Raw genomic sequence first — 10,714 nt, 5'->3', positions numbered from 1 at the left:
AATTTTTAAAACAAAATATGGCGACCGAAAAAATTATCTCATGTAAATGAAAGTATTATTTCATGTAAATAATAGAATGTGTTTCTCGAAAGTCTACAAAAAATAAATAAATAAATAATTACTTATCCCTTTACATACTAAATCACTGAATAACACAAAATCATTTACCTGAAATAACTTTTAAATTCTTCATTTGAATAAAGATCAATTACTCTGATAGCTAATAATACGTGGCCTAAGTTTTCGCTTTTTATCATTGCGATTTTGTAAAATTGCATTCCACTCTAATCGGAACTAGATAAAGAACTTTCTAAAGCATTATTAATAAATATCCAACTGTTGCCACAAAAGACACTTTAATTTTATTTAAACGTAAATTTTATAAATACTCCAAAATGCAATATAAAAAATTGAATTATATATATTCTTTTAATATAAGTCAGCTTTACCAATAATTAATAAAGTTTATTATAAATTTGCTTATAAATGGGGTTTAAATTAAAAAATAACCTCTTCAAGCTTCTAACTTATTTTCGAAGCCGCCATATGTAATGTTTACATGAACGGTTAAAATGTTCCACTTGGGTTTTCGATCGCAACGCTCACAAGCAAGTGGAACGGCCAAAATCGCGGTCGTGGTCGTGGTCGTTGTGGTCGCCAAGTGGAACGCACCCCTAGTCAAGCGGTCCACCAATTTCTTATTACTTAAAAGAGGAAAACATTGTACAAAGTTGGGTGTTTTTCAACGTTACGCTTTTTCGTGCAGTTTTTGTCATTCAGCCCTTATACAATTGTCCTACCGGATAGTTTTAATCCTGCAATATGACGAAAATCGATGTTAAATTTAACCGTTTATCAGGCAGCATCTGAAAACATCGCTATCACCGTGACCATAGTTTCGTGTTCCGCTAGCGGCGTGTCACTGCACGCTGGTGCGCTGTTTTATCGTGAAATATGTATCATGATTGTTTTAAATAATTAAATTAAATTTACAAAAAAAAATATTTTCATTATAGTAGTAGACTTTCGTTTTTCTTGTCTTTTTTGAGTTGGCTACCTGCTTAACTTTATAACCGTGGATGGAGGAGGATTTATCTTCGTTGGAATTATTGAGGGGAGGGATTTTGTTAGCATGAGGGGTGGTTATACCCAATTACTGGCTTCCGCTGCTCTTCATAGAACTTCTTTTTGGTGAAAAAGTTAATTGCTTGATGAAAATAGTTTTTTTTTTCTGGCGCATCGACTTCTGTGACCATTAGCGCCTACTACTCGTTTTCTTTTCTCATACAAATGCCACTAGAGCTGGGATGGTACCCTATTGTCCTATCGGGCTGCCTCACAAATATCTTGCTTAGCAAGGGATGAAAATAGTTATTTTCAATTTGTGTAAAAGTTATGTAAATTTGAATGTTCTTACTACATCTGTAATAGCAGTAATGCAATGTGTTTCGCAAAATTTGCCGCATATTTTGATCTGAATTGTCTGAAATTCATTTGTAAATATGTCGCGTAGTAAAGTTGATTTAATGTTTGCGAAATTGGTAATATTTTTGGAAATCACTGGTACATAGGGCGAGTTTTCTCATTATTCAGTAACGTTACTGAACAGAATATGTAATCTTGCACAATATCTAATCAATTTGTGTCAACAATTATTCCGTCTTACTGAACTATTTTAGTAATTTTGCAAAAAAAAAAAGAAAAAGACAATGCAGGTGATGAGACTGTACAGACTTATGAGGGAAGCTAGCCCACACACTTTCCCAAAAAATTGAATGTTCCAGAAATTATTTCAAACAAAAGTTATAGGTATCTTGTTTTGCTTAAGTATGTTTATTAAGTTTAAAGAGAAATTATGCAACCTTAATCCAAATGTTGAAACGTTTTCACGAAAAACTCCAAAAATTTAAAAATTTGATCCAGTAAAATATTGGCCCTTTCGATTGACTGATTTTTATAAGAAATTGTCGGATTCCTTGGATGACGAGTTGAAGTCGGGTTTAATATCACTTTGACCACTCGATTTTTTGCTTTTAGGATTACGGATATGTTCAGATAAAGTCAAACAGGTAACAAGATCAATTGAAAAAAACACTTTTTAATACAGTATTTCTGATAAAAAGTCAAAATCTAAAACCCTAATTATTTTTCTTACAAGGAATATTAGAGGAAGGAGGAATAATATTTATTTGCTCCAAAAACAGCTAGTTTTGACTTATTCATTCAACTCAACCTAATTTTGCAGGAGAATAACATACCGTTGGCGGCTGATTGCATGTGCAAGACATAATGTCGTAGAAGTGCAAAAGTCAAGAAGGTGCAGTTTTTATGTGATTCTCTGATGGCTAAAGTGGCTTAAGTTGGCTTCTCACTTGCTTTTACAGTCGGTGAGTTCAAAAAGAAGAATTTATATGTCTATGCGAATGGTGGTGGGGGAAAGACCTTACTAAGTCATAAAATGATTACCGCGTTTAGTCTGCGATGTATGTGTATGTGTAAGTTAGTTGTAGAACGCCTTCCAGATATTAATGATGCCCATTATTCAACTCCAAGAAATATGTTTTAGTGTGTTCACTTATCTATGCTTATGTTTGAGAGTGTGTGTGTATTTTGTGAGTGACTCAGCTGGTCGTGCTTCATCAATGGTTTGGAGGGGATATATATATATATATACAATGTTAACCCTACTGATCTAACAGTAAATTGTGGCTACATCGACCATAAATAATAAATTCGAACGAAAGGGTTATTATTAAAATTGTATCTAGCCGCTGTAACCGGCAATTTTGTTCGTTTAAAAACAAAAATGTTCAGGACTGTGGAACATATTTTACAGTCTCTAGGTCGAAAACTTGGCAAAAAATAAAATTATGACTAAAATTGGTAATATTCTTTCTTCCTTTTAGATTAATGTTATGAAAAACGATAAATAATACTCTGCAAAACAAACAAAGACGTCATAGCAAATTTAAAGCTAGTAGGGTGAAGGGACCAGTAATTGACTGCTTAAGAAAAAATTCGAGTTTAAGATAGAATAACTTCCGTTATTTTGGCTCCAGGTGTAGGCTGTAAAGTTGTACCGCTCCAGTAGGATGTATTCTATTTTATTAATATTTTAAAAGCAGTAAATTCGATCTTTATGTCAACCAAAAATGACTTTATTTGTAAGTATGTCAATGACCCAGTAATTGACATACCGAATTTTCGGTGGAACCAGTGTTTGACATGGGGTGGGACCAGTAATTGACATACAAATATATTCATGAAACGACATAAGGTATGCATTCAAAATCACTTTTAAATCTAAATAAATCACTTATATCACCTAAATCACTTTTTCAATTGGATTTATAACAAAACTCGGTCTTATTCATAATTAATTACAATCAGTTTTTAAATAGGCAAACCTAAATAATCTAATATTTTTTCAACTTTACCCTTTTTTATGCAGTTTTTGACGATCAACCCTTACACAACTGTCCTACCAAGACAGGTAATTTGAAGAACAGCCCTTACTTTCAATAGTACTAAGGAGATATTAGCTAACATGCTTGTTAGATCGTACACAATGTCTGTCGGCTCGCTATTACCTCTTTCTCTCAACTCTTCCGCTCTTTCCGCTAAATATTTTGTTACTTAAACCTTTTTTGGGGAACTTTTTTGGTTCTCACTTTACCAAACTACCCTCTCTACTTCCGATTAGACTATGTGGTCACATCCTTGTTTCATTCATTCCGCCTATAACGCTGCTACCGATGGCATCTACGCGTCTTTGGGTTCGAGCTGTTGGTGCTTTCTAGTGAACCAAATTTCTCCTACACTTCCTTTCTTTTGGAGCGCTTCGCTAATATTTTCCACAATCTGTGCTGCCAGTGTCATTTGCTTCGAAACCAAACTATCTGAATGTAATTCATTCTTACTTTCTGCATCTATTCAGTATTTTATTGTTTATTATTACTGAGTTACCTCTTGGGCACATGTATATATACATTGTGTGCACGTATATCGCGTCCCGCCACAGGTTGTAAGCATTCGCACTTATAACAGTAATAAATAAATGAAACGTCAATGAAAAAAAAAACTAGATTAAAAAATATATATCTGTTATTGACTCTTTAACTTGGAAAGGATAGGTATTAATATACACATACCTACAAATAAACCACTGATATTCACATAACTAGGTAACCAATTGACAAAAATATGTGTTATTAAAATAGGCACACCATAAAAGAAAAAATGAATGAAAAACCAAATATTCTTTCGGAATCCATAGGAAATGAACATCATAATATATCTTATGTAATTGATAATTAGCCACTTGAAATCACAAGCCATTTGAAAACCTCACACATCAACGGTTTTTTTAAATTGGTAACGTTCTCCATAAAGTAGTACAGGGCGATCCAACCTTCATGTGTTTAGGAATTAAAAATGGTTTTCAAACCGATTTCATTTTTTTTAATACAGTTTAGCCTATTTAGCCTATGGGATGCTATATATTCGTCTTCCGGCAACATGTTTGTCAATTGGTAAATACAATAGATCTTACAATCTTTTTTATGTTATTAATGTGTAACATCACTAAGTCACCAACTCTCCACGTGTTTGATTTCGCACCTGGTACTTCTCTTGAGGGAGCTTCATTTTTCCCCTGGCCGTTTTATTTGATGGAATTCTATGGTTCAGCCATTTCCTCCCTTTCTTCTTTGTCATGTGGCTAGGACCCAAAACTGAGGGAGAAAGAGAGATTTTCCAACTCCGATAAGTGGGCGTCGTTTTTATCAATCACGTAGGCCTCGGAAGCTGTTCGGCGATCACGATTATTCCAGTTTGTTGTTAATACATTGTTGTTCTGTACAGAATAATCATTCTGCATGCCCTCTTGAAATAAGGCGTACATTTGCTAATTCATTAATTTAAACATATTTTGTTGGAAGTTTTACTATTTATTTTATGTTGCCGATTTTTATCAATGATTTTATTTTACAATGTATTGAATTTTTAATTATAATAAAATTTATCAACCTATCTTATCATTTTCCCAGGAAGTCAATCACTGGTCTCAAACAAAAAAGCTGTAGGACTAGTAATTGACATACATGTCAATTACTGGGCAGATTGCCGTTTCAAGGACCAGTGATTGACAGCCCCATTTTAATCCTCAATGCTTCTTATAATTAAAAAAAAAACTACATAAATGAAATCTACAAGTAATACTAATTATAACAGAACATTGATAACCACACGAATATATGAACAAATAAACGAAAAATAAGAAAAAAGAAAAATTATTTTCTTATCAATCCTCCTTAGCAACGGCTTGTTTTTTCCTTGATTTTGAACTTTTAACACAAATAACCTTCCACTGATACCAAGGAACCTTCCAATAATTAATATTTTTCTGGAACTGCTGCCTAAAGGCTTCTCAATAACGAAATTGTAAGAATCACCACTAAAAACGGCTCATATCCCTTATAATACCAGTTTATTTCTGGTATGTCAATTACTGGTGCCCAGTCAATTACTGGTCCCTTCACCCTACGAGATGTTTGTAATTTCATTGTTAAATTTTGAAATACTTTAGTAGGTTCATATAATTATATGGTCACATACTTAGTGGCTGAATACAGTAATTTGTAATTTTTAATGAATTTTATCCACCCAGCCTTAGGTGTAATTCTTACAGACGGATTTACTTGCCCCCTAAGATTGTACACTTCGGCGACCTCAGGCTCAGGCTCAAGGGCAGCTTGCTTAAAGTATTCGAGGGCTCTAGATGTAATAGGTTTGCAAATTAGTCGTTCATTTTTTGAGGGTGGAATAAATAACAATTTTTTTGATATGCACAATAAATTTTAATCAATTATATATTGACCATTCTGATGACCTCTTGCCATCTTTCCACCCACTTCATTATACCGCATTCGTAGGACGTATGTGGCTTATCGTCGAAAAAACAATCCAGATATTTTTTGACGGTCTTCTCGTTATCGAACGTTTTTACGTTCATGGAGTTCTGCAACCATCGTAATAAATAATAATCAGAAGGTGCTAGGTCCGGTGAATGCGCAGTATATCCCAGGCCAGATTAAGCAATTTATTCCGAGTGGTCAATGACATATGCCATATATTTGTCATATGTTTGCGGCGGCTCACTGCTATGCTCCCATGATCTTTTGCGCACTACATTATCGTAGACGATCCATTTTTCATCTCCCGTTACCATCCGCTTTAAAAATGGGTCGTTTTTCTTGACGTTTCCGCAGCGAATCGCAAATGGATATGCGAGTGGCTAAGTTGGCCTCGGTTAATTCATGCGGCACACAAACATTGAGCCGAGAAACGTATAGCAGCCGGCGCAAATGGTTTTCGGCGCTCGTATAGGATATGTTAAGTGCTGTTGCTATCTCTCTCACCGATTGGCTTGGATCTTTATCGATTATGCACTTGTCATTATTTGAATTAATTTCGGTCGGGCGACCGGAGCGCATCATTATCAAATGTCAAAATCTCTAGAACGGAATTTGGCATACACGTTTTGTCAAAGCTTCATCACCACAATGTATACGCAACATATCTTTTTGTGAGTCTCTGCAGCTCGTTTGCCTTCTTTAAAATAATAGAGCGAAATATGACGAAAATGCATTTTATTTACTTCCATCTTTACAGCTAAGCAGCACGCAATATCCTATTGTTTGTTAAATCGAAATTCATAGAAAGGTTACGCTTAACATAACCTTTCAAATGAGCAATCGAGTTGTGTGCTTGCGCCGAGAATAAAAACAGTAAATCAGAATGAATCTGTACCAAACTAAAAACCTAACGAACTGATTTGACAACCTATTATTTTATGAAATTTTTATAACATCTTTTTCAAATTTGTTTTTACACAAATTCCTCCGGCTAAAGGTAAGAGAAAAGGAAAGAGGCAAAAAGATTTTTCTCCAATATTATAAAAACTAGCCATCTGACAGATGTTTCTAAACATAACAATAGGTCACACAGCAAGGTTCTAATCAATGAGTTGCAAACTTTTGTAAAAGAATTATTTGCTATAAGAAAGAGTTTGCGACACAAGAGCAAAAATAAAATATTTAAAAAAATGGAAGAAAAAAAGAAAGCGAATGTTTTTAAAAAGAAATAGGTAAAGTTCCCATGAAGAGAAAGAAAGGGAAAAAAACATTCTTTATTCAATAAATTTACTATTTAAGGTCATGTACTCTCCATGGGTTTGTAATAATATGAGCTAGGTCTGGAAGAAGAAATAAAAGGATTTTTATTTTTTTATTCTATTGCGGCAGATACTTGAAAGAGACTTAGATCTTGGGACTTAGTCAGTCTCTGTCTCTGTCCTACTGTTATGGAGTATTGCAGGCGGCCACCGCTATCTAGTACAAACAGTTTTATTGTTTTATAGGGGACTCTGAACTACTGAGAAAGCTTACACCTTCCTTTTACAATCTAACAGCTACAACTTTTTTCACTTTTATTTTGTTTTATGTCACTTCCTCTTACTTATTGCATTTTAGTATTAAGTATGGCGATCATGGATGAAATGGCTGAAGAACTTAACGTAAATCGTACTACGAAAGAGAAAAAGAATTCTGTCCTCACTGTAACCACTACATCAAGAAGTAGGAGTAGTTAATTAATTATCCAAGGAGAATGAGTCGTAATCATTTCCCTATTATTGCAGGCGAACATATGAGCCGTTTATTTTGAAAGTGGGGCAAGTCCATTTTTGAAAAAAATGAAGATAATGGTAATTATAGATAAAACTTAGTATGATCTTTTTATCTGTAAACAATTTAGAGCAAAACAAAAATTTAGAATCCTAATATTTGGGAGATGGAAGTTTTAGCTCTTAACAATATTGTAAATATGTTTAATTTGAAAATGGTGCAAGTGCATCTTAGGTTGAAATTATTTGACCGTACAGCAAAATTTAACTCCGGTTGCTGTATGGTAAAGCAAATGTGATGGTTTAAAATCATGTCTGAATAATGTAGGGTGTTTTTATCTATCTATCCGGAAATTTTAGTACACTCTGATTAACTCCGGAAATTTTATTGGCAACACTCTGAAAAACTATAAATTTTATAACATTCGACTTATATTATCGGCTATCAAGTAAGTTGTGTTGTTTTGTGCTCGGTGTACGAAAAAAGTTTCATTTTGAAAATTAATAACGGATTGTGGTTTATTTTATAAAAAGAAAAAATCGCTGAAACCGATTACAACGGTAATTATAACTCTGATGCATCTGAAAGTGAATTTGGTAGGTAACAAAAATAAAATGAAAATACTTTTCTGGGTTATAACGCCATTTCAATAAAATCCTCATTTGCAAGTAATTTTATTATTTTTATGTTTGTAGAAATAAGACCCATGAGAATCGGTAATAAAAGAAGAATCTTGGAATCAGAATCTGAATAAGAAGGCAATTCGAACCAAAATGATTCAAAAAAAGAAGAAGAATAGTTGAACTATTGATTAGTATTTTGTTTTTATTGTTAAAAAAAGACTGATACGACTGAAATATTATCCACAATTAACGATTACAATAATTCACTGATTTTGAAAGTGAGGCAAGTCCATTTAGTTATAATAAAACCTTTATTTTCTTAGCCAGCACTATAAACACTATTGGATTATAAACTTACATTATCTAACACCACAGAATACAAAAAATATGTCTATTAATATTTACCAATATTTTTAAATTTATTGAAACGCAAAACCTTAAATATCTCGAAATAACAAAAAAATGGACTTGCCCCACTTTCAAAATAAACGGCACATAATGTTAAACATTTTAAATAATCTACACTAGGGCCCAAAATGAAGTGCACAAGCATTGACTATAAGCCTTAAGCACAGCTGTCTACTTCGCTACAGTATAATCTAAAAATCGCTCTCATTTGTCTGAAACCTTGTCCAGCTACATTCTGTTTGTCTTCGGTCTATAAGAAGACGGCATTTTGTACAACTTTTTGAAGTAAAAAAGTCACTGGACCATCTTTAGCCCCCCAGATCAGCAGTGATTGGCTGTGAACACGTGGGCCCTGTATCTTCTCTCTTCAACTTTTTTTTAGATTTGTTTTTTGTGTTTTAGATTCAGCGTATTTATGGCACGAACATTAACTGGGTTTCATACCAACTATTTTATAACTAAAAAATTTAATAATACTAAGGAAGTGAAAAGCAAATGATTGAAGTTTTTCAGCTCCAAAATTAGCTGCTAGTATCAGAGTACATCAAGGAGTTAATGATGGATGCGTTCAGGTTACAGGAAAAGATTGCCTTTATTTCGAGGAGCAAGAAGATTTGAGAGGTGATTTTAGATTTAAATTATCTAAAAAAAAAAATTTAATTGAGATGAAAAGCTACATAATTTATAAGAAATCCGTTCATTGTGAAGGTTTTAGTTAAAGTTGGGGTTTTGCCCTTCTAAAGTCTTATTGTGTAAAGGTAAGTAAAATAGATAGTTAAATTTCGAACACGAATTTTTGCTGTTAGTTCATGTACCCAGAAAATTTAGCTATTTATTTATTTTTACTACAGTACTGTACTGCAAGCGTTGTTTAATAATCGATAGTATTTTTATTGAATTAATGTGATATCAATATAAAAGTGTAATTTTGTGGGTGCGAGTTTATGGACAAATATCTCAATCTGGACATTCCGATTGGATACTGCCATGAAATCCGTTATAAAATAGCTGCCACCAAGGAAATCGCAGTTTGGTACTAAGGAGATGTAGAATAGATTTAAGGCAAGCTGAATTTTGTTTTTTTTTTAAACTTATTATGGTGCGTTTGTCTCTTTTTCTTGAAAGATACATTTTTAAGAATTTATAAAACTCGTTCGAAATAATTTTCAATTTATATTTATATTGCTATTAAGAACACTTTTTCTATCACTGATCTCGACACTATTAATTTAGTCTTTGCACTAAAGTTTCCCTTTGGAGTAATTTACGGTTTTACAAACTCTTGAGTAATCAAATTTGAAGTGTTTCAATGATTGAATAAGGACAAGCTATTACGATTCAATTTTTGTATTCTCAAGATGAACGTTTTGTACTTAACAAAAAAAAAAGAAGTATATTCCAAACGATTTTTTAACCCAATATAAGTGGCCCAACTGCTACTTCAGTAATATCCTTTCTCTTTCAACACATTTTGTGCTTGTTGTAAGGGGAATTACCCATTTTACCGATCTTTTGTCGGCACATCTGTCAGGGTGGCCATGCTCTCCAGGTATATGAAGAGTAACAACAGAGTAGACACTTACGCTTCTTAATCAGCTGAATGGGTGGTAAAGGGATTGAACTGAATACTCTTGGCCTAATGGCTCTCTGTTCCGCTTTAGGTAGTTTTTACTTTCTTCTATGATTTTCAAGAGAAAGTTTAAACATCTTGTCAGATTTTCGAAGTAGTGTTTCACAGAAATAAGAATTATATATGTAATTTTTTTAAAAATTAAAATTCTCGTTTAAAGAAGTAAATATTGTTTATTGTTACATAAATAAAAATGCCTGAAAGGTGTTACAAAACTATCGAATTTGAAGATCCAATCCACCAGAAGGGCACTCGACGAGGTTTTAAAAAAAAATTTCTGTAATTTTCCAAAGTTTCAAGTTGCCAGAGGTCTCATTTGAATATTGAAATGGATGTTTGGTCTATTATCTTGGTTTGTAACGTTGTCC

At 33.2% G+C, this 10,714-nt stretch overlaps 1 protein-coding gene across 10 annotated transcripts in view; it reads left to right on the top strand.

The window, feature by feature from the left end:
• LOC141458105 (uncharacterized) overlaps nt 1-10,714 on the top strand; it is a 38,152-nt gene that overhangs the window by 14,449 nt on the left and 12,989 nt on the right. For 7 of the 10 annotated variants that reach the window (XR_012460742.1, XR_012460740.1, XR_012460741.1 and 4 more), the window contains 3 exons: nt 2,246-2,387; nt 7,533-7,765; nt 8,381-9,337. The gene's annotated coding sequence lies outside the window, so the exon portion shown is untranslated. The remainder of the gene's footprint in view (nt 1-2,245; nt 2,388-7,532; nt 7,766-8,380; nt 9,338-10,714) is intronic. The other 3 variants (XM_074135699.1, XM_074135702.1, XM_074135705.1) reach the window with 3 other exon arrangements.

This window comes from Rhodnius prolixus, unplaced genomic scaffold (assembly GCF_049639745.1).
Source record: "Rhodnius prolixus isolate KJV_2025 unplaced genomic scaffold, Rpr scaffold_5, whole genome shotgun sequence".
Lineage (NCBI taxonomy): Eukaryota > Metazoa > Arthropoda > Insecta > Hemiptera > Reduviidae > Rhodnius > Rhodnius prolixus.
This window is presented reverse-complemented; position numbering and strand designations above follow the sequence as displayed.